Raw genomic sequence first — 25975 nt, forward strand, 5'->3', positions numbered from 1 at the left:
GCATAACATAACAGTTTCCTGCATTCAGGAAATAATGATGAAAAAATATGGAAAACTTCAGGAAAACTTCAAGTATGGACAAAACCCTGTGAGTTATATAAGAAATCAGTGATATACAAGCAAATCCCAACAATTTTCACAGAATTTTTCATCTGAATATGAGTGACCTGAATATGAGTATATTAGAATATTAGATACGTTAGAATATTAATACTATTAATATTAGAATATTAGATACAGTATGATCTAAATATGTGACAAACATTATTTGTTTTACTGATAAGCCTTTGCACCATGTTATTAACAATATTCTAAATATCACCGCTGAAAAGCAGATTCTCTTCAAACCTATTCAGCTCAGCCAATCCTTCAACTGAAAAGTTTTGTAAACTCAGGTGTTTTTCAGGTCCTTCAGTCTTAATTGAGAGGAAGCAACTGCATGTCTTGAGTGTCTAACAAACCTGGTTCTACCAGATGATTGACAGTAATAAAGTGAGGTCTTTAAAGAAAAGATCCTGTGCTGGTGATCTGAGTGAAGAAAATTGGAAGCATTTTATGTCAGTAATCCTAAAAAAACAGATTTCCTGCTGCAAAAATATAAAGATTTTCAAAATCATTCATGTCAATTGTTATCTTGGATGTATATTGTATGTTCTTCTGGCATTATATTGTGCAGAGCACACCACCTGTTTCCTGTATGCATGAAATCACAAAGGCATTGCAAAAATAGGGTACCAGCAAATGAATCAAGCCTTTCTACTAACTACTTGAGCAAAGAAAACCCAGAGACAGAAGTAACTGCTTCTATTTTCAGATACTGTGATGATCAAGGCTCATAAATGCTTACTAGTGGAGAGCTAAATGAGGTGTTACAACACACCCCATTTAGATTTGAAAGCACTGACCAGTGACAGAATTCAGCAGCTGCTGTCAACTGCAAACTAATTTCACTTCACTATCTGTACACAACTCCTACCCATTACTGAAATTGCTATGCAAATCATATTTTATTGCGTTTAACTCGAATTGAGCTTGCTCAATTCAATCAGTTAAAAGACTGAGCTTTCTGAGACATGCATTACCTTAGATCAGATACCACCTAAGATGCTGAGAGTTTTGTTCACAAAGAGGAACAAATCCCTGTTGTAGGTTCTGGGTACATGTAAGGGAGGACTCATGGTATTCTTAAGTTCTAAACAGTACTCCCTCCCCATCCTTAAGCCAAAAGGTAGTGCAGTCAAATTCTTACTTTTCGTATGCAATCAGATTTCATTGCAGAAATAAGCATTAATAGGCCAAGAATTTCATGCTTCTGTGCTGGCTTTCTACCAGTAAACAGGTGGCTGTTTTCCAACAGTGTTCTCATTGACTCTTTGGAAAATTAGTATGTTAGTGTGTTCAGTTATCCTTCACCATTTGTATCAATTTCATTACTTTCTTCTTTCACTTCAGATTCTGAAAATTTAGGGGGAAAGTAATTTTTATGTTGTATGAAGTCATAGATGTCTTCTATTACTATACATAGCTTTTTCTCTTATAACTTCCTCTTCAAGCTTGTGTGACATTTTCATTCACCTCAAGACTAAACTGAACAGTTTGTATGCTTACATCCTCTTTCATTGGCTTCCTGCACTTTCAGTCCCTGGCTTAGAAAAAATATGCAGTTTGGTATGGCATAACAACATGTGCTGTTACATGCTATAAGAAGACAGAGAAATTAGTTTTTTCCGTTGAAGATCTAGCTTCAAGTCTTTTTTAATTATTTTACTTAACACTGGAGCATCTTTACAAGAAAGGATAGAAAGTCCCATTCCCTACAGAGTACGCTGGCATTGCAGGTCCTATGCTTAGGCATCTTTCTCTCTTTTTCTGGGCACTGGAACTCAGACACATAAGTTCCAAGAGCTGGCAAGTTGCTTAAAAGTTAGGCACTGCAGCTACCAACATGCTGTAGACCTTAGTCTCTTACACTGGTAGAAGCCTTAGTGTGAGAGGGCGTTTACTCTTTCCAAAGGCTGGTGAAACTGTTGTGTGCTTTGTTGCTTGCACAGCTCTGCTGAATTTTGACAGCATCAGGCAAGATGTCCTCTGGAAATCCACTTTGATTATGATTTCCCCACACTGTCCCTTTTAGTTTATCCCAGAGCAAACCACATAACAACATCCCATTGAGTCTGGTGGAATTTTTGCTTGACTAAGAAGTTTTCCGAGAGTGCTGAATCCTTTGTGGGTTCTGCTCTGCTTTTTCATGCAAATATTTTGAAGGGGGTGTGGGGAAGTATTGTTTGCTATGTTCCCAGTAAAGGTTTTAGCTGTGAAAATTATTGTAGTTTTGAGTGTTTGGGTATGCATGAGCAGTATGTTTCAGTCTTTGAAAATTCTGCAAAAGAGAAAAAGAAAAACATGAAAGAAAATGTGGGAATTCTTAAAGAGCCAAGGCCACGTAGTGAGCGATCCCAATACCCTGAGCCTTATTATTGTAAAGTAAGAAGATTCTTGGCAGGCATAAGCAAGGTCAATTGTCTTGTTAGGCCTCTGTAATTTTCCACTGAAGACGTGCAAAGAATGATCTCTGCCAAGGTTGTAGTTTCCCACTGTATTTTTAGAGTAAGGTATTTAATCGCAAATATAACAAGTTATAAACATTAGCTTTGTAAATGGTAGTAAACTCTAGACTAACCAATTAGAGCTCAGTATCCAGGGCTGTTACATAAGAAACCTAAGGGTGTAAGGGTATAAAAGAAGCACTGTATCTGAATAAACTTTGGCAATTGCTTGATCACATTGATTGTCTCCACGTTGTCCATGACTCCTGCATTGACAAGAAAATACACAACTTAATCAGATCTTTGTAGAAGCAAAATCTATTTATGCAAGGAAAAAGAAAAGTTATTCTCTTCCTTGACAAGAAATTATTTTCCTTGTCTTTTGATAGAGATAATGCCTTGTAAATGCATAACCTTTCTGTGATAGCTTCCTTCCATCTTGGAGGACTACCAGCAGTACGAGCTTTTGCTGCCACTGTTTTCATATGGTAAAACCATGTTCATCAGCTCTTGACTTCTTTTAGTGGCTGGTGCTCAATGAGAACTTCCCTTTTAGAAGGCTGATCAGGCCAGCAGATGCTACATGATGCTAATGAGAGAAAGAAAATCTCCCTTTTTCTGATGACATATTTTTGGGAAATAGGTTGATTTGTGCTTGTGGGGGATGTCTGACTTTTCACTAGAGTGACAGTTTGTAATTGCACTTTTCCTGGAATCATCCCATTCACCAATAAAGGATGAAACATACCTTTAAAATGTTGTGCTAAAACCAGATAGCATCCTCTTGAACATGTGCTGCTTTCAGCAAAGTTTCATTGTGAGGGATATAGGTAAAAGTATCTTTCTTTTATATTTCTCCGTCTACTCCTCTGTTTATATAGAGATTTAAATTTGCCTCAAAACCCAAATGATGCATGTTGGCATTGCAGGCACTTTGCATGCATATGAAGTGCATGAATCTGTCTGTAATATATGGCCATACAGATTACAAATGTTCACTAAAATCACCCTTTATGTAAGTCGAACCCAAAATACTTAATAGTAATTACAGATTACAACAAGCCAGCTCCTCAAACTTCTGGCACCACATATACATAAATCTATCCATGGGGCCTTTGATATACCTTTCAAACTGAAGCTATTGAAATTTAGCTGACTATTAAGTAATTTTTATAACTTTCCTGTGAAATAAATGTGAAGTATGAAAGTAATTAATCCTGACTATGAGGTAAGGATGTTTCTCTGGATAAGAAGTATAAACAGCATGGCCTTAAAGTCTGAGACAAATGTGACCATAGCAATTAAAATAGTTTGAAACTTCAGTTTCGAAATTTTACCTCCCCGTAATTTTGTGGGGGTGTTTTTTGCTCTTTCAGTTCCGTTATAAGAATCCTTCCGCTTTGTGACAGTAAGGTACATGAGAGGTCTTCTGATCTGAAAACAATTAAACCACACACACACAAACCCATACACAGTCACACACATAATTCGAGATGTGTGTTACCCCATAGAACTGAATGCCTGGAAAAGCTCGCACATAACACCAGTGACCTTCACGGCTTCTATTCCATGGCAAGCTTCCTTTTTTCATTGATTCCTTTGAACCAATTGACTAGGATGGTTACATTTGGTAGGCTTCAGATCAGACTAGCAATAACCTGAGCTGACAGAAAGTCCTTTACTGGTTTTTGGGGAAAAAAAAACATCTCTGTGTTCAACCTGCTGTATTTTCTTGGCCTTTGACACTGTTGATCATATGGTGCTTATGAGAAAAATGGGATGAAGAAGAACATTTTCCTTAGAGATCATTTAACTCGTACGCAACAGACATCCATTTTCATGGAAGATGCCTGTTTATTAGCAGATATCAGGCTGGAGACTAGCATTCTAACCAGAGAAAAACAGGATGAGGCATTCCGCTGACCTGAAACTCTGCAAGATAGGCAAGCCTCTAAGCCTAGGCTATATGTATTGTCTTAACATTGTGAGTTCTTACAGCATCAAGAAAAGATATTAACAGTCTTGAGAAGCAGATTATGTGGTGTGTGGTTTAAGCATAGCCAGAAACTCAGCACCATGAAGCCGCTCACTCCCTCCCTCCCTGCTCCCGGAGGGATGGGGAGGAGAATAGAAAGAATGTAACTCCCACAGATTGAGACAAGAATACTCCGGTAACTAATGTATAACACAAAACCACTACTGCTACCACCAATAATAATAATAATGATAAGGGAAATAACAAGGGGAGAGAATATAAAACCAAAACGGGAAGGGAAAAAAAAGAAAGCAGTAAACACAAGTGATGCACAATACAATTGCTCAGCACCCACCAAACAATACCCAGTCAAACCTGAGCAGCAATCTGGGCCTTCCAGATAACTGCTCCCAGTTTATATACTGGGTATGACGTGCTGTGGTACAGAGTATCCCTTTGGCTAGTCTGGGTCAGGTGTCCTGTCTCTGCTTTCTCACAGCTTCTTGTGCCCCTCCTCAGTGGCAGGGGATGAGAGACTGAAATGTCCTTGATCAGAGTAAGCATTACTGAGCAACAACTGAAACATCAGTGTGTTATCAGCATTGTTCTCAGATGAAAGCCAGAATACATCACTGCACCAGCTACTGAGGAGAAAAACAGTTGTTACAACTGAACCCAGGACCCATGGGCAATGGAGCTAGATTGCATCTGACATCCATGATATCTCATTAAAATTCTGTCTGTGCTATCTCTGGCACTGTCTTGTGGACTACGGTACACAGTCATAACTCTGCTTCCAATATGGAAGCTGTCTTCTCTTTTTTTTTTTACTTCTTTGTGACGTTACAGCTGGAAACCACTGGTGACCAGAGGCTCTATTACCACCGCTGTGGACATGAAATAAAGTGTCCTTTTCTCTCAAGATGACACTCACCTACTACATAGGTTGCCTGTACACACAACACAGCTCCTACACTGGGCATGTCCAGTAACTGCCATGCTTAATTGGCAGATGTTTCTCAGCCTTTCTAGGTAATTGCCTGGTCCTGCACTTCATGAGTTTGCAGAGGCACCACAATTCCTGCTACAACCCACGATTTTTCCACACAGCTTTTTTTTCCTTTCTTTTGAGCCAAGCAAAGTAAAACAGTAGCCCAGAACTGCTGGGAGATTTCCCAGTGGCAAGGCTCCAACTACAGCGCCTTGCAGAAATCAAGCAGACTCAAGCTAGAACTGCTGCATTTAAGACCAGCTGTAACGATGTACATTTTTTATTCACAATTATTTCAATATAGATAACATTAAGGTTTTCTTCTTCTCTCTCTGTGTCACTAGATGCAAGTGTCCCTGTTCAGTTGGAGCTGGCTTACATTTTTGCTGTGAAATCTCAGTTTGCAATTTGTAGGATACTTTATTTCTGCATTGGACATGAAAGGAGCATCCCAGACATCAGTATGTTAGATCAGTGTACATTCACAATGACAATAGATGGCAACTTCTATCTTGCAACTTCTGCTTTTAATTTTATCCTTTTCTTCATTACATTTCATAGACCGTTTATGAACTCAAGTGCTTAAGTACTCTGCCTGCCTAAGCACAAGTTTGTATACAGAGATCTACATAAATGGTGGTCTTACTCACAAGTTTCAAAAAAGTGAGGAATGCTGGCTGATGACAGGCAATGATGATTTATAACTGGCTTTTTTAGGGGATGCATATATAAACTTTGGCCTTTTCAAACACAAACACCAGAATCAACTTTCCCTATGTGACAGTTTCTGGATAATTTTTTTTGGAAATAATAATCATAATAACCATATTCACTGCAATTTAAATGGAAAATTTCAGTGTGACACGTTTATTTTAACCCGTGTACGTAAACACACGACTCTGATCTTATTCGATGGATGACTTCTGCCTAGCAGGGAGAGTGTGCCACTGTATTCACTGAGGCTGGAGTAGAAAGGCAGAACTCACAGTTTTCTGAAAACATCCCAAAACATGTTCAATACACAGTCAGTGGTTTCCCAGCCAATAGCATGCTGGTCTTTGTGTTTGTAGTGAACATATCTTTACTTGCTGGTAAAACAGCAGGTTGTTGTATGGATTCAAAATGAGCAGGGTGACTTTGTCTTCTCTGTAGACACTGCTGAGCCTGCAAGACAGTCTCTAATGCTTTTTTCCCACCAAGTACTAACCATTTAATTTTCTCTAGGAGACTGAGTATGACACAGCTCACTAGTGAGTAAAACATAAAATACAGTTGTACTATATTAGGTGTGTTCAGGATATGTCATGCTTTATTTCTAGACATTTCTGGGCCTTTCTAGGTAATTGCCTTACTCTCCACTTTGTAAGTGTGCAGAGACACAGTAACTCTGTAATTCTTCTCCATGGTGCCTTTTTTCTTTCATAATTCTTCTCCATGGTGCCTTTTTTCTTTCATTTAGGTGGAGAAATCAAAATACAGCAATGCAAAGCCTCTAAGTTACTTTCATCCTGAACTGTTCTCAGGTTCTGGATACATGAGGCTGTTTTATTCTTTTTTATGGCTGAATTTGCTGTTCTATATTAGAAAGACCTCTTCCTTTGAAATTGTTAGTTTGTGGGCTTTTAGCTATTAAATAAAAATAATGCTTGAAGGAAAGAATGAGTTTCAAGCAACCACAGTGTGGACTGTTAACTTGTATGCCAGTTGAACCCAACCCTCAGCAGTATTCACATTGCAGTAATGACAGTAACCAGAAAATGCTCCAAAGAAGGAGGCCCCCAACCCACTTTAAAAAGCTGGAAATAGAATCACATCCTTTAATCTCTTTGGTTGGGGTCACAAAGCTAACAGCCAATGTTAAAGCTTTGCGAAATCAGCTCATGAACTGTCCATGCATTGCACAATCTACTATGAAACTAATTTGACATTTGAAAGCCAAACTCAGACTAAGTTAAGTGTTTTCAACTGCACTGTCAAGTGGAAAAGGAGAAAATAGGAAAATATGCAAAATGGCTGGTGCTTTAAAGCATTCTTTGCTCATTCTTTCTCAATTACTTTAATGTTAAACTTAGATTACAAATTAAAAAGTTTATCCCGACTTTCGAGATTGCAAAACAACTTGACATTCACAGCAGAATATTCTGCTACCTGCACTGCCATTAAAAATATAATAATAATACACGCTGTAGACAGACCTCAGTTAACATGCTATTGTTGCATAAGGCAAAGGGTTATCTACCTGCCTTGCTATCTAGTACAGTACAATCAGTACCAGTTTAATCAGTGGTAAAAATCCAGGTAAAGTCAGAAAGCCTGTTTGTAATCATCATTTATTTCATGTGCAATGCAAACACTTCACTTTGCATGCTGTTTTGCAGAGAAAGTTCAGGATGATTTGATTTTTTCAGAAAATGAGAATTCCCTAAGGGAAAATTTGCATGGTAGCTTTATGAACAGAAAAAAAATTAATAAAATCCATGTAATATTTGTTTCTTGTTTTGCCTATCTTGCAATTTTATATCCAAAAGGCAGGATGTGCTTCTCAGTTGCTGAAATTTATTACAAAATTAAGTGGTTTTAACATAAAGAAAACACTTGAAGTGTGTCAGTGTACAATTATGTATTCACTGTGCTAAGATATGACTTTTCAAGGTTATAAAATGCCTGTACAAGATGATGAATTTCAAAGTCAGTGGCATTTATTTCCTGTTATGGGGGAACCATTTATAACGATTTTGGTTACCAATCACTTCAGTCCTGGAACCCTCTTGCAAAGACAAAGTACCTAAGTATATTCTAGGATCTTCCCAAAACTTTAGCATCAGATGCATATTGATGCAAAATATGATTTACTTTCTGAATTGAGAATGTTGCTTGCAACATAAAGAAAAACTGGTTAATAGTAATGGTGAAGGACTTTATGTCTGACTTGTGCACAGGGAGTAGTGAGAGCACACTAATCCCAACAGAAAACAAAATTAATTTTCTCCTGTAAACAAAACAAAGTTAGTGTATTTTTCTGCTCTTATCTTTTTTTTGTACGAACATTTACAAAACACTATGACACTGACCTTTTCTGTTTTTGCTAAGTAATATTCATTGCTTTTAAAGATATCAAACAAATTGTTTCTTTTAAACACATAGTTGCGAATTTACTGCAGCAGGCCATTTATTGATGTAGCTGTCTTTGTTTAGGCCAGATAGTTTAGCAGAACATATCACTAAATACCTGCCAAAATTACAATGCTATGGGTTCATCACAGCATAAAAGTATACAAATTTCAACTTGCCATTGAGCTGCATCAAAATTATGAATTGGTCTATACTTTATGCTTATGTGCACAAAATTAGAAAATGGAAGCAGTGGTAAAGGCATCAGCAGCCATTGTCCCTGGGCCCCCATTTATTTTTTTCATTGTAGCACATTCCTCTTTTGCAACATCATACGTTTTACCATGTATTTTTTTAAGGGACCCTTCTCTTTGTATTTTGTGTTTCCTTACTCAAATCAACAATTTAGGTTGATATTAGGAAATATAAGCAGAATAAAATATCTGGGAATCAAATGATCTTTTTCATATAATTCCATCGATCACTATTCTCTCTCTATAGCGTATCAAACTCCAAGGGGGAAATTATAAAAATCTTGAGTCTAGATTATGTTGCACCTTTTCAATTGCAATGATGATCATAGAATCATAGAATCAGGATTATTTGGGTCGGAAGGGACCTTAAAGACCACCTAGTTTCAATCCTATTGCCATGGACAGGGACAACTTCCACTAGACCTGGTTGCACAAAGCCCCATCTGACCTGGAATAAACCTCTTTATTTTCATAGCACCTTGCACTTGTTATTCAAAGCTACAAGAAATTTGAGTAATGAAAGAGGTAGACTGATTTCAGTGTTATTTATATAGTTAGTAACAGAGACATGGATAATGTACTGGTTCCCAACTGCTATTAAAGTTACTTGTAGTCCTGATGCTGGCAGTGGAGTATAGTTTCAGAGAGTATTCTTGCAGCACAGAAGAAAATCTGAACTGGTGCTTTAGTTCTTATTGGAATTGACATATTAAAGAGTTGAAATTCAATATTCTTATTAATATTGCTTACATGTGTTGGACGACTGCTCATTCTTGGGCTTTAGAAAAAAGTCTGTGTCCAGACAAACACAAGGTAGTGTCTACCACTTTCTTGTAAATCATGACAATTTATCCATTAAATATGAGCTCAGATATTAAAACATTCTATAGAAAAATTTTATTTTCTCCATAGATTATTTGAAGGATGGTAGTGTAGGTAGGATAAATGTATAATAACTGAATATAATGCTTTTTGCCTGATTTTCAAAGCTATTTGAGGCACATAATTATAAAAAAATATAAATATTCATTCCTGGCTTTGCTTTTATTAATCCAAAAGTTATTCCAAAGAATAAGGAATTTGTCTTGAATATGTCAAGAAGAATGGATCATGAAAAATCCCTTAAAGTAATTATTTTAAAATCTTGTCACCTTTGGCCACTCGAAGTGGGCAGATTCATCATCTTTTTTTTCCCCAGTGAACATATACAAAAATTGCATTCTTCTATGATTAAGAGTTTAGAATAGTATGATATAATTCCCAATGGCAAAATTTTCATAGTACAATTACAGACTAGGAAAATTAATGACAAGCAGCAACATGCTCCAGGGATGCAGTGTAATTATTCTCATGATAACTTACACCCTCTATTTGCTTTATTCCCTCTGTCTCTCTTCTTGATTGTATTTTTTCAAAGAACTGTTCAGTCTATCATTAAAACATGAAGGTTTACAGAAGAACTTTCAAAAGGCTTAAAATTAATTGATATCCAAACCCTCTCAGTCTGCAAATCAACAACAAAAGACATTTTGCCTTCTTTTTGCAAACAGAGCAGACGTCTAAGTAAAATATCACCTCTGGAACAGAAGCAACAGACTTTTATGTTCTCATCACAAAAATTGAAGTTCTCCACTGGTGGCCTTTCTTATTTACACCACACACATGGCAATCTTTGACATCCATTTCCTTGAATATAAACAGAAGATACAGCCTCACTCTCCTGAAGTTAATGAATTGAATGATAAAGCCTTTCTATATATCCCCTTAATTCACTTGTCTAATGACTCTATAGTACTTGCACAGCTCTGAAAAGACAGTGCATTGAAACTGATTTTAGATTTCAGGGCAAAATAGAAGATTGGTGAAATAGCACCTTTTTCTTATTAAAGAAAAGACCTGTTCTCATAAAGCTTTAAGCCAAATTAAAAATACCAATGTTAATACTGGCTAAACTTACATTTTCATTTGATTAAAAGCCAATTAAAAATGACTGGATCACTGTGATACAAGTGTTGTAGCTAATCTATGGAATCCCTTAATATGAACAGGATACTTAATAAAAGGACATTAAGAATATTAAGACTCAACAGAAAACAATAGACGGAAATAGACAATAAGCTTTAGATAAAACATACATTCATTAGAACTAGCCAGATATTTTCAGGTGAGCTATTTTCTTCTAAAAGAATTACAAAATAAGAAACAATCAGAGGACTTAAAGCTTGCCACTGCTCAAGTCTCATGCCATAAGCAAATGTTCTGGTGTAAAAAGCCAAAAATGTGCATGTTTGTCTGTCCTGCTGTGAGATGAGAATTTTTCTTTTTTTAAGTTTTGAAAAAGGGAGAATGCAGCTTCTTGTCCAGCTCTGATATTATCCTGCATTGAACTCTAGTGTATGAGATTAGCTTGGTGTGCATTTTTGACTTCGCATTCTGTTTCTTGTAAACTCGTTAGTCCCAAAACACAAAAACTGGTGGAAACAAAAAAAGACCTGCCTCAGAATGAAGAAAAAAAAAGATTTCTTTTTGTTATTGTTGTCACGGTTGTTTTTTATTTGTTTGTTGGTTTGGTTTTGTTTGGGGGGGTTGGTGGTTTTTTTGTTTTTTTGTTTTTTTTTTTTTAAATACAAACTTCAGTAAAGGACTGTTTTTAATTTTTTTTCCACTTTAGTTTTTTATATAAATTTGCTCCCAAGTGTGTGAGAAACTGAGTATTTTATATGATGAAATCTTGCTCATCTCCAGGGGAAAGTCAAGTCAAACAGTCCAGCCAAAACACTTCAATCTATTTTTTTGTGTAGATCATTTAAAATCTGAGGAATTATTTTCCCAGACATCCAACGGCTATTCTTCTAAACGTTGGTAAAGTTGCTATCTGTGGCTTGCTTCTCTTTGAGGGTTGGTGGAATCTGCCAATTCTCTTTTAAGATCAGTGATAGAAACTTCTAGTCATTCTCTATCAGAATTGAAGTGTGGATAGTTTTGCATATTATTACTATTCCCTAACAGAAATCTTTTAGGTCTTTGTATCTTTGCATGGTGTTTTATTTTTGAAATTCAAGATCAGATCTAGGTAATAGCACCTCATGTCTTACAGAAAACTAATATCCAGTAAAATCTACAGGCTTCCCACAAGTTTTTCAGGTTGCTTAGCACCTGAAAGGAGAAGTTGCGGTTCTGGGCCTTGATAAAAAATGAAGAAGTGCTTTGGCCTGTCATAAAGGCAGGTTGAGACTAAGTGAGCAAAATAGTCCTTTCTTACCTTGAAATATAACAGTACATTGAACAGTTAAACTGAACACTGGGGCAAAATGATGACGATATGCTCCTGTGTTTCTGTGGATTTGCTTTATTTAAAACTCTCAGCAATTCTGGTCAGTTTCAATAAAGTTGTGAAGTACATATTTCAAAAGTAGCCCTAAATGAAAAAATAGTAAAAAGCCACAAGCTGAATTTTATACAGGTATGAAGACTATTAGATTGGTAGCAGAAAACAGAAAGGGCTGCTCCCTCTGTCCGTATGTGTAATCTTTTGACATGACCAAGCATTAAAAAGAACTCCATAATTCTACCCATTAGCAGGCTAAACATAAAACCCCTGCAAATTTGTACAAATAAAAATGTCATTCACTGGAAACAAGATCTGCTTCACTCACATTTCTAGTGAGTATTTAGATAGCCTGGAATACATGGCTGAGATAAGGCAGAGAATGGGGAAGAGCACCAGCGTTACAGAAACCAACCCTTAAACTCATCCTGCACTGAGATACACCGCATTCCATGGTTGCGTCCCATTTGTAAGTATCAGGGATATTACAGAAATTACAGAAAAGGGTAATTATTTGAGAAAAGCAGTCTTAAGTAAATAAGATGCAAAATCAGGAGACAAATATTTAACCTGTACCACAAACTATGTGATGACAGGTACTTGGCTGAAAAATAGATCTTTGAGCATTGCTAATTACTTACCATTTTGTCTGTTGGCTTGGGGATTTTTCCCCCCTAAAAATGCTCAAATAAAGCCTTATAGATCTCTAAGAATTTAGTTTAATCTTACCCGTCAATTAGAACAATATGTCAGGAATAGAAGACCCTGGAAAGGTTGAAAGAATGAGTTGCAAAACCTGACATATTTATTTTTGTGTATATCTACTTGTAAATTCAATTCTATTGTTGATTTTCACTTCAAAATTATGTGGGGGAGTAGGAGGAGTTGCAGCCTTGATATTTTGTGTTTGGCTGTCATCTTGTAATGCTTGTGTTTGCAGCTCTTTGGAGTCTGAAAAGCTCCAAAAGTCCCAAGGCCCGATGCAAAGCAAACTCTGTATTTTGAGGCCAAGTGACGTGTATATTCTTTACATGTACCTTATTGGCTAATTCCTACTTTCATCATCCTGACTGACTCAAAAATATTTTAGTAGACAGCAACAGGAACACCACGGCCATACTGACAAACTCCGTCCCTGGGCTGTAAAGAAGCAGCAGAGCAGACAAGACTATCTGCTAGCTGAATGTATGGCCCTTCTTTTAATTTTCTGAAGTAACTAACTGTCATTATGCCTTACAGTCCTTATATGACAGGTAAGTGTGCAAGGAGGAAAAAAAAGACCAGAAAAAGCACTTTATATGTCTAATTTTTCATAGTAGCACACAAATTGAAACTACAGATGAATGACCAAGATAGTGAATGTTCTCCAGTTATTGCTTGCTGTCAATATTATAGAATCATAGAATAGTTAGGGTTGGAAAGGATCTTAAGATCATTCCAGAAGGAAAGCTCTTTTATTTGTTTTAATGTTAATAAAATGTTATAGAATGTTAGTAGAACAGAAAATTAACAAACTTGATTATCAATGGCAATACTACATGAAGAAAGCAAAGTAAATTGTTGTATATTTTTGGGCAACTAATGTGTGTCATTTGATCCTGATTTTCAAAAATGGTAAAGCCTTGCAGTTCAACTAACCTTACTTGATGTTGTGATAGGTTAGCAGTTCTACAGACCCAGATCATGGTATCACCACATTCTAGCTTAAATGTAAAAGTATCTAGGACATTGGTCATCTGGGAAATTTTTGCCTTTACATGCAAACTGCCAAGCAGCCCTTGGCCCATCTGTTTGGGAGCCTGATATTTTATAAACATTTGTACTTCAACTTGGTGTTTCAGAGAACTTGGACTCATTGATTTACTGTAATTTAAGGCAATGCTTAAGAAATTGAGTTTTTATGCATTTTTATCCATTACTGTCAATGTTCTGTGAATGCTTCTACAGCTGGCATTATTTATACAGTTATGTACACTATGGCTAGGCTTCTTTTCCCAAGCTGAAGTTTTGAAGCAGACAATAGAACCAGCTCAAAAAGAAAAGGAAAGGAAAAAATGTCCAAAATATTCAATAAACCCCTTCTTCCTTCTGCAGACCACTGCAATTTTCCAAATACCATGCAACATTTTCATATTGATTTTCTGATGCAAGCTGGGATCTCCACAGAAGCTGGGTCCATACCATCATGGCAGAAAGGCTGGAACTGATGAGCTTTAAGGTGCCTTCCAATCAAAACTCTTCTGTGATTCTGTGATCATCTTATACAGAGGGCAACCTATACCAATGCAGGTTTTAGGACAAACTTGGCTATATGCTACAGCTACACATCAAGCACCCTACTGCTCATTCAGTGAGCAAGGTCCTGTAGGTGGAAAACGAAGCTCAGCCTTTATTGCAGGGAGAGTTTTATTGTTTGCTTGGTCAGCAGGTTTGGTTTGGTTTTCCCCCAAAAGAAACCTCTCTTTAGGACAGTTAAACCTGTAACATCCTCACTAGTAAACATACAATCTGTTCCACATAACACACATTTCAACTTGTTTGTTTTCCATATTTACTCTACAGTTCTTAGTGCCTAAGCACACACACAGCCATGGAGATTTCAAAGAAATTTTTACAATCATGTAGCCACAGTGTAAGGGCTGACAGCTGAGCTTAAAGAACATCTGCACCGCACTTCAAAATTCAGTTTCTCTTTTTCTGTCCCTGATCCTTGTAGTTTGCAAATATGTAACAATCCTCTGCTTCTTTTATAAACATTATTTCCCATCATTTCAAAGAAAGCTTCAAAACTTAGCACAAATGTAGCCCAATGCTTGAAAGGGAAAAGCAAGCAAAATCGAAATATCTCAATAACCTTTTTTCTCCTTATGTTAACATTGTAACTTTGCTGAAAGTGCTGCTTTCTCTTTTTTTAAATTATTTATTTATTTATTTTTAATTTGGGGTTAAGTTTCAGTGCTAGCTGTCTGCAGAAAATTTTGTGTTTAATATTTAGAATTTAGTTACAATTTATACCATTGACCTAACAGGCTCTGTTGCCCAATCATAATGAAACTTGAAAATTGAAATCACTAGATAAAAGCACGTGGCAACATAAATAGTGCTGGTTTGTATTTCAGCTTCTCCACACCTGGGTTTCAAAATAAGAAGAAAAGTCATAAGAGAAAAGTCATGAGGAAAGTTACTGGGAAGATCAGTGGCACAATGTTTTCATGAGTAAGCTTGTGTCCTAGTGCACAGGAAACTAGGTACACACATTCGCATCAAGCCTTTGAAAATCTGTTTTCCTTTCCTTATTTTCTGCAAGTGTCTGGAGCCTTCAGTACACATAATCCCCACAGCAGCAAGGAGAAAAAAGGGCTCGAGCTAGATCACATTTATCTCTACTTTTTTCTGTTACTTTCATGAGCAGAGACATGTTCTCAGTGTGAACTGTCATGGGGGTATGCCACAACACAGCTGACGTTGCAAAGCCATCATAGTGCACTGTATCCATAATCTTACGTTGCATTAATGAATTTCATCCTTTAAGAACACACAATTACTGCTGTGATGATAGCACAAACATTAGAAGTAGTCTAACACTTTCTGTTATGGCTCTATTTTCATTTCCTGACATTGAAAAATGAAATATTTGAACCGAAATTTCCTGTTCTAGTGTTCAGTGTAAATTGAAATTTCTTAAGAAAAGCTTAAATGAAAAGAACCTTACCAACATGCAAATCATGGAGAATGGAAATTAAAAGGGAGTTTGTCAGCATTAAGTGCTGGGTGGGAGCTTCTGAAGTTTTCATCGGGTGGTGTGCTCAGTGAACAGTATCTGTTGTGTGCACTGATGTGCCTAATGGAAAAAAAAAATATAAAATATTGTTTTCTTAAAAACTTTTTGAAAGATTCCTGAAAGGACATAACTTGGAGATGGCAGACACATTAATTCTGCCACTTACTTATTTCTGGACATGAGATTTTGCAATCTTATAATATTTTCAATAGACAGTGCTTGACATTGGTATGAAAAAAAATACAAAACATTTTTGTATCAGAAAATAGGAAATTGCTTTTTTTCTAAAATGCATTCTGAAAGGGCAAGCTAAAATTCTAATATAAGGTCGTGCTGAAAATGTCAGAACAGTACAAATTAAAAAAAAATTTTGTAAAGTACACAACCATAGTCCTCTCAAAACCTCTCCATCTGGACACATCCATTCTTGAAAACTCGGACAAGTAAAAGAGCATACCAAGCTGACACTGAGATGCAGATGTAACAAAAATTAGTTTGCAGGGTGGGTTAGCTTGATAAAACTAATTTCGTGGTCAAACAGCTGAAAACTGATGTCTGCAGTAAGTCCAATATATTTAGGTGTGAGTTGCAGGCATATCTTCTTGTCTGGATTTCTAGAATAAAAAAAAATGATCTTTATTGTCACGCACTAACTGACTTCCAGGATTATTTGCAACAAAAATTGCAAGAAAGGAAAATGTAAAACCTGCAATTAGTCCTTGAGAACTTCAGTACAATGATCTCAAGGTATATTGCACTTTGCTGCATCCCAAAGGAATTTTGCAAAGGCTATGCAGTTAACCTTTCCAACATGTATAACCATATACATACATGATCATAGAATCACAGAATATATTAAAGAATTACTGTGTCTAACTCTCTGCTCCTTGCAGGACTTCCTAAAACTAAACCATATGTCTCAGAGCATTGTCCAGATGCTCCTTGAACTCTGACAGGCTTGCTGCTGTGAGCACTTCCCAGGATAGCCAGTTCTAGTGATTACCCTCTCAGTGAAGAACCTTTTTCTAATGTCCAATCTGAACTTCCCCTGATGCAGCTTCATTCCTGTCACCGGTCACCTTCTTACAAAATTACTATGGTTCATGCACTTTTTATGTCCAGACCTGCTACCCTTTTCCCATCTCAGTCAGTAGTACTGGAAACATGTACTAGAAGCATTTTGATAAACTGCATAGACCTGTTCCTCTTGAAATGATATGCGTTACAGATGAAAGAAAGCCCATTGCACATAAAATGTTTGCTAGAATGCATGCACTTTTTCTGGAGGTTATGACTGCACACTAAATGGGAAGGGGACCTGCATAAATACAGGTGTGCTGGGAGAGAGTACAGTGATAGAGTAACTCAAGACTGCACCATCTGTAGAATATCCTCTTTATTATTTCTTTGCTCCTTTCAATTCTGCAAAGGTTATTTTACTGCCTGCTGAAGTCCAAGATGTGCATCCCTGTTGTGGCTTTAGGGAAAATACTACTCAACAGCAAATGCCACCTCTCACATCCAGAGGCAGGAAGGTAGTGGAAAACAGTGTGAGTTTGACTATACCCACTGGTGAGAAAGTCCTGCAGCACTTAGACCTTCCAAAGCAAAAAAGTTCTTAGCAATAATGGCATTAAAATTTGAAAGAATTTCAAATTACAAAACAGCCTTTACTCTTGTTAAAAGGCTTTATACATGCAAATAGTAATTTGCAAGATTTTCCGATTAGTTTGATCCCTTCTGGATTGGAGACTACTGATAAGAAAACAAAAATCTGTACTCTGAATTAGACTGGATTCTTCCTCTAAAGGTGAATATTTGTTACTGAGTGTGAAGGATTTGCAAGGAATCTCCTGGAGGATATTTTTGTGACAAAGCTGCAGAAGGATTTTACTCTTCCTTGCAAAGAAAATTAAATAACCCTTACTAATTTATTTGTAGACAGCCAATTTATGCTAGCAAGGTTTGCTACGCAATCTCTAAAGGTGCAATGGTAACACATGACAAAAAAACCCACTTCTGCCTTGGCCAACATATCACTTTCTGAGTCTTACTGAGACACCAGCCTTAGAGTGGAATACTGGAGAGGTACACAGCCTTCCTACTTACACATGCAGGGTTAAAAAATATTTTGTGATTTACTTTGGGTAAATTTTGATCTTATATGTAGGTCTTGAAAATTTTGAACTTTTAACCCTTTGATAAAGCTGTTTACAGTCCAGAAGGACTCCAGCTGCAGCTAGGGCAGTACTCAACAATGGAGGCTGATAATCTAACTTTGAGACATTTACAATGCCTTCGCATGTGGTCAGTGGCTGCAAACCAAGAGACCACACACAGGCAAACAGAGGCTCTCATAATTGCCTAACATTTCCACCACCTGTTCTCAAGCCATGTTATCAGATGTGAAGCAACCAGTAAAAAACAGTTTATAAGCTATAAATGGAAGCAGCTATGTCAGAGAGCTGATAAACATTTCAGTGCAAATTATTTGTGGAGCAGACTCTGTAATTTACACTACACTAAATTGATTTAAAGTATTGGTTTTGAGTTACAGGATGTCACAGTTGCTGTTTTGGGGTGGGGGGCTATGTGTGTTGAGGGGATAAAGGAGAATACAGGCAGGTGATATTTCTTGTTTAACAGATCATGTCAAAGATAATGCTATCTCTTCCTTGTCTTTTCTGCTTCATCTGTACCCCAGTCTGCTGCCTAAGTGTGAAAGTTTGGTTAGTTTAGATAAAATCTGTAGGGGTGCCTACCATGTTCAGTCATTTCACAGTCTTCAGAGATGTTCACTTAGTGTGGAAATGCTGGTATCTCTATCTCCAGTAATGTCAATAAAATTAATTTAAAAAAAATAGCCTTGCCAACACTATTAGTTTAAATTGACTAAAACTGATGGGAAAATATATTTTGTATGTATAGCTCAGATGAATATGAAGAAGAAAGTATCTCCAAATCCAATTATAGCTATATATTTCTACATTATTCTTTAAAGGAGTTTGCTTTAGAACTTGTTTTAGTAGTACCTCCTCTATGGCTGCTGACCTGAATAAAAATTATTTATGATCAGCCTCTTCAAGAACTGGATATTTAGCATGATATATGATGTAAATTAAGTGTTCATTGGGAATATGTTGAACATGTTGTGAATATCCATCTTATTTCTCCCTAACTTAAATCTATTCCTATTTGTTACTTAAGCCCAAAGATCAGAATTGGCCCATTTCCAAAACAGAAGAAAAAGTGAAGTTAACTGCACACACGCAGTTAGCCCTGTTAGCTTTGTACACCTTATTCAAGAAAACAACAGAATTCTAGTTTTGGTTTTCTTGTGAACTTACCCTTGAAATTCTGTTCATATGTACTGGCTTCTTTCTGGGTTTGATTTAAATTGTCAGAGGTGTGAATTCTTGCCTGTAGCAGTCTTTTGCTAGTAAGATAACACTGAAAAAAAGAAAGATAAAGTCTGATATTATAAATATACTAGTCAAAAGCTTGTTTGTGATCCAGAGGCATCTACTATAAACCTTTGACAATTACAACTGATAAAAAGTGATGTTGAAGAGTTTTCCATACTGCATCAGTTTGGAAATTTCAGTCCCTCCAGTCACCTTTCTATGTGTATGAAACTATTTTCACCTAGAAATCTTGTGAAAGCTATCTGCTGTCAAGGTTAGTGTGATTTAGCACCGAAAATATTTTTTACTGTTCCATGTTCTCAGCTATGTTAATTTTTTTTTTTCATTCCTTACGCAGAGCATGAGTGTTGATATGAGAAATAATATTCGCAAAGCAGACTCCCACTGGTTGTTCACTGCACAGTGTATGAGCAGTGCATTTATTTGTGATGGCTGTGTGAAAATTTAATTAGGAATTAAAATCTCTAGTTTTGCTCTTAGATCATCATCCAGGTAACATAAGAAGTGTTACACTACAGAAATCTATGAAGTATCCAGATGTGACAGTTTTGGGCAGTTTTGGTACTGCTATCTCAATATTGCCACTACAGCCTGAGAAAAACTCCACATAAATACACTAGACATGTCTCAAGACTATCTGTAGAGCTAGGTGGACTTGGATCCAATCTGTTGCAACAGTTCTGTAAGTTGCATTGCTTTGCAATGGTGGTAATATTGCTTTTTAGTGTGGAAAATTTCTTTTGTAATAATTAGCTGAAGAATGAAAGTGTGAGACTTCATGCCTGCAGAGATCACAGGAGACTCTTACTAATTTCCCCAGCTAAAGCTCTTGTGCTATGCTAACCTTTCTAATTTCAGCAGTACTTTCTGTTCAGATCAAACTCAGTTTTCCTGGAAAGGAGATATTTTTACATTAGGAAAGACCCTTTTAAAACATTCACAAAATAAAACAACTTTTTGGCAAGATAGGCTCATTTAGAGGCTAGAAATGAAGTGTGAAAATTGCTGAAAACTTACTTTTATTGCAAATATTTCATGTTTCTAACAGAACACATCCAGTTGTATCAGGCAATATATTTTGATGAAACAACCTGAAAAAAAATCAGAACTTTAAAAACAATTGTTTGGCAAATTTGGTTTTGGTTTGGTTGTTTTTTTGGGGTTTTGAGTGGTTTTTTTTAAATTATTGTTGGTTGGTTTGGGTTTTGTTTTTAAGGTGGCTTGCTCTGCCTCCTTGTATACACTGCCTCTCCCTTCTTGCTGCTCCTTCCACTAGCTTCAACTCCATGACCCTTACTTAGAAGGGTATCTTTTACTTTTTTTGATGGTTGACTGTGCTTTGAAAGTGTTTTCTAATGTGCTCATGAATTTCGGAACCTCCAGAATGCATTGCATCACTGTGTGATTTGGAAACAATCAACAAATTTGATACCTGCAGCAGAGAAGAGATACAGAAAGTAAATCTGGCCTATAATGTCCACAAGATAGCTGTGAAGTGGTCTTAAACAGTTTTGGAGTTCCACATATTCAGCTTTTTGATTCTTTAGCTTGAACAGAAGTAGTCCCTAGCTCCCAGCTGGCTGGATGCATGGGATCCAGGCAGTGAACCCTCACTTGGTAACCACCTCACCATATAGTTCTTCCTTCATTCTTCAAAACCAGCAATAATAAATCATTGCAACAGAAAAGTAACATCATTAAATCCCTTACTTCAGCAAAATTTTCACAGTCAATTTTTTGTTTAAAGAGTGATACAGATTTGATCTAAATTAAATAAGTGCTAATGGGCAAGAGCTCAGAAATTGTTGTCTTGAACTGAGGTACACAAACAAGATTAAAGTCCTAGTGTTACCAATAACCCCTGATTATCAGCTGTAACAACCCCACCTTGAATAATCGATAGCTCTTTCTCCTGCTTGGAAGATGGGAAATTTAGGCTGATGTCCCTGTGCCAAGTGCTTTGCCACTTGGTCTGCTCTGGTTTAGAAAGGGCTCTTTTTCAAGCACAAAATCCCATGCAGCTGGAGCTAGCTGTGGGCTCTCAGGAAGAATGTTCTGGAAAAGAAGAAGATGCATTTTATTAACAAATTCCTTACTAGTTTTCTAAGACTATGGAGCATGTGGCCACAGGTTCAAAACTATGAGAGAGCAGTGGGACAGTAATCAGGGAGGTACATGCAGAAGACACACAAATCTTGAGCCCCACTCAACCCATAGTTACTGAGTTCAGCATTGCACAAGAAGACTAACACAGATGAATACTTCCCTGTGTCTCGTTTTGGGTAACTCTGGGAAAGCAAAAAAAAAAAAAAAAGTAAAATAAAATATAATAAGTAAAAATAAGTCTTAAGAACAAAAAGGAAAACACCATTTTAAAAATAAAAGTGATCAGGCTCTCATGCAAAACCTCAAAATGTTGTTGGGCTTTCCTTCTTGCAGTTGGCTTGATTTGCCACACATGCTACTGTCATAGCAATAAGCTCTTTAGCTTTACTACGTTTTCTAGTTACAACACAGACACACAAAGGTATGCCTAGCTTAAGGCCTGCAGGGTAGAGCTAACGATACCACACTATTACATCTGCATGGAATAGGCAGAGGTATATCCCCCACACCTCAAAATGCCTGGAAACCCACCTGTCCTAGGAACATTTTGCATACACAGCAAGCATATTCTGTGCTATATTTACTTCTAATATAAAGTTTGTGCCTTGCCTTTCTTTTTTTTTCTCTTTCTCAGGTTTACATGCTACATTTCTTGACATCTGTAGTGATGCCTGAACAGCAATCATAACAGTCCTAAAGCATCCTCTGGCACTGTGGGTAAAGTGCAGACTTTTAAGATGTTTGCTAAGGTAGCCTGTGCTAAAGATTTGTTTTTGCAAGTGTTTATGTGCATATGTGTGCACAATCCCTGTGTGTGGCCTGTATGAACACTGAGATTTACCCTGAAGGCTCTCTAAACTACCCTCTCTCCCTGTGTGGAAAACACCTCTCTGCTGCAACTAAGGAGAATTAAAATAGCTCTTTCTCCATTCTTTCTTTTATACACACCCATTCTGGCCTTCAGTGAACCTCCTTCACAGCTTTGCTACCAGTTCTTAGCAGCAGCTGAAAGTCCCCTCATGTCAGTACACGGGCACAGCGGAGCTGAGTATAGAGGAACAAGGTACTGGAAGCATACTGCTGCTCTTTGTCTTGTACAGCAACTGCTCCATGCTCCTCCGCTAAATCAGCACTTGCCAAAGCTGCTCCTTCCTGTTTCTCCCTCCTGCACTATATTGCTGCTCCATTTACTTAATTTCTCTCACCAGTGATGCTTTTTTCAAGTATTTTTTATTGATCTAATTCTCTCATTCCTCGGAGGCTGCATGGCTGAACTTCTTCCAATGTGACATGGGAGCTCTGCTTCATGGGCCATGAAAACACCATATTTCTCTAGCCTATTAAACTGTTCCTTCCAAACAAATAAGAAGGATGTGAAATGAAACCATCACAAACTAATTGATCACAGAACCGCCCTCTTAGTGTGATTGCTGTATAACTTTGGAAGTGATTTGTTTAATTCTTTTCTCTCCCATGCATGCTTGCTGCTAGCAATCCTCAGAGTAAATTTAAATCTCAGTGCAAGCAGTTTTATACTTCACTGTAAAGTTTTGGGCCAATAATCTCGTAATTGTAGAGGCAGTTTTAGAATTTAGAATATTTTTTTTAAAATGTTGCTGGCATAGAAAGCTTCATAAAATACAAAATTCCAAAAATAATGCTTCCACTTCACTCCTAGTACAGTGAAGAAAATTAATTTTTTCCATCTTGGAATCTGAGATGATTTTTTTTTTTTACTTTGCTGTGAACTAAAATGAAATAATAAAAAATCCTGTTACAGAGTACAATACATAATATTTGGACACTGTCTTTCTTTGAATTTCATTATCACAAAAAGTGGTGTTTTATCCCCATTTTTCTGCTTGGGAAACTGTTGTAGAGGAAGGATAAATGACTCTCAGAAGGATTTGAGAATCTTGCTGGTCTAGCGGCTTTTCATTAGCCTATATGGCTTCCAGTTTGGGAAGGCAGATTGCTCAGATTCTTTTAATGTATTTATATTACCCACCTCAAAGCCACTTTGAAATGATTAAGTACATGGCCAGGAACCACAAGTTCTTCCTTCTTCCAAAGCCGGGTGCTCATCATGCTTCACTATTGTGTCAAACTCTGCACACAGCATTTACTTTTGTGAGTGAGGACAAAAGAACTAGAAGGCATGAAGGATGCGCAGTCATCTAGGAAACTGGTATCAGTACTTCCACATCCTGATAAAATATAGATATGCAGAAGACCACAATACCTGTTGGTGAAACTGCACCAACATTTTTGGGTGAAACCCAGACCCTTTCACCATTTGCCTTGATGGATTCCAAATTCCCCTTTTTCTCTTAAGTTTTTATAACGTAGGGTATACTTACGCATCCACATTTAAAGTGGTCTATGTCTGCGTACCTTCAGACAGATGACACTTATCACCTTTATTTCAGATGTTTCTGCTTACAAAGATCAAAGAAATTTTACCATACAGAATCAAGGAAGCATGTCTGTGAGAGGAGAGCCGGTGCATGAAGAAGCAGACTGGGACTGAACGGTTTTTTTTTTTAATCTTGTCTGTGGCAAGTTAAATATCCCTTACTCTTTGAGAAATTGAGAAATGAAGGCACCTCAGTAATTACTTCCCAGTCACTGATGTAAACAACTTCATAATGTAAACATACTAACATACTGGAGTCAACATCTAAAATTTTACTGCACTTTTTTCCCATTTCTAAATCCTTTCATGTTTGTAAGTACACCAAGGAAGGAACTCAGCTCTTTTAAAAGTCAAAAGTAAATAAACCTCTCAGAACCCCGTTTGTGTATTTCAGTAGAAAAATGTAATGTTGTGGAAAGGAAGTAAAAATAGAGAGCAATCTGTCAGCATAATCTGTAGCCATTTCTGGACATTGCACCACCAAAAGTTTCTTACTTTTGATTTAATTTTTTTTTAATTATAGGCTCATATACAAGCTTAAATATGGCGTTTAAAAATAACTCTTTTTATATTCAATGTGAGTAATTATGATATGAATCTTTGGATTTACAATAGCTTTAGAACCCTAAAATACTGATTTTCTTTTTTTTCACCTCATTAATTAAAATAATTTATTTTTTTTTTGTTATGTTTACATTAGGTGCCCTGTAAAATTATTCTGCTTCCTGACTGACAAAGGTAAAATAAAATATCAGTAATAGCTTGTGATTATAGAAAATAGCACAACAAGGAGCCTAGTACAAAAGTTTGGTGTTATATGCACTACAGTTCAATGGTTTACAGAGATACAGCTTGCCTACAGCTGTATTTCATGACAAAACACATCCTTCTGGAGAATAAGGTTAGATGTTTTCTGTCTTCCATCTGTGTAAAAAATATGGAATAAAAGTGGTGCTGCTGATTTCAGCAGATAGCACTCACTTGTGTTTTTATGATGGGTTTTTAATCTGTTATACTATATCTTTACAGCTGATGAGTAGTAGCAGTGATTGTAGAAGATGCAGGATAATTAAAGGTAATTGTTGCTGTTTAATCTAAGTGATATATCTGCATCTGCCAGTGTAGCTTGGGTAGCAGATTTCTCTCTACAGCACAGCCTCTGTTTGTACCGTCGTCTGGAACCTGAATGACTGGGAATTCATTGCTCCTCCATTTGCAACCACTGGGTAGGTACTGAGCAACTGCCTCATGATTATACTGCTAAGCTTTTTGCTTTCAAGGCAAAACCAAATAGCAAAATGTTTTAATTAAGGTTTTGTACTGCTTTTTGCAAAAGGTAGGGCACTAGCCCCATTTTACTGCTTGCAGTGAGTAATTATAGTGTGTCGTGTCCTCTGTGCTTTCAAATTGTTACGGCATTCTTCCCAACCTGAACAAAATGTTGTGTAGCATTTCATGTACTGTTAAATAGCTTCACTACATCCTATGAACACCTGTATTTCATTGTTGGTGAGTGAACCAACCTGTCCATTTCCCCTCACTGTGGAATTTGCTTTAAGAATTTTTTCTTTTTATGACAAGGTTTGCACCTTGTAGGCAAGAGCTGACAGCTGAAGCTATCTATGAAAATCCTTATCTTTAACCTTCTCATCTTGTCATGCTCCTGTACTACATCCATACCACCTCATCTGAGAGTAAAGCATCACTTTCTGAGGCAATACTATAGCACCAGCAGCCAGGTACCCAACTGGCACCCTAGCAGCAGTGAATTCCTTAACCAGGTATGAGTATTAGATCTCTGGCTGTTCTCAGGCTTATTTTTGTTAAAATGAATTTAAATAAATTGTCATTTTGACTTTTTTGTTCTTCCCTGTCATAGATAGGAAAGACCCACAGAGATGGACAGAAATAGAGGATGGTTATATGAACTATAAACTATCCTTGATATACTTTGTTTTCAGTACAGCTATAACGAGAGATTTCTTATGTTAGTAGTCTTGATTGAATGTTTATTTAACAATAGTCACATGGCACAAGCAAGA

General features: G+C 36.9%; 1 long non-coding RNA gene across 1 annotated transcript; it reads right to left on the minus strand.

The window, feature by feature from the left end:
* Positions 1-16469: 16469 nt before the first annotated feature.
* LOC115947430 (uncharacterized) lies at positions 16470-20502 on the minus strand. Its single transcript, XR_004081353.1, has 3 exons — positions 20429-20502; positions 19334-19436; positions 16470-16600 (listed from the first exon to the last, which is right to left on the minus strand). It is a non-coding gene; the product is annotated as an uncharacterized lncRNA (long non-coding RNA).
* Positions 20503-25975: the final 5473 nt, after the last annotated feature.

Source organism: Melopsittacus undulatus, chromosome Z, assembly GCF_012275295.1.
Source record: "Melopsittacus undulatus isolate bMelUnd1 chromosome Z, bMelUnd1.mat.Z, whole genome shotgun sequence".
Lineage (NCBI taxonomy): Eukaryota > Metazoa > Chordata > Aves > Psittaciformes > Psittaculidae > Melopsittacus > Melopsittacus undulatus.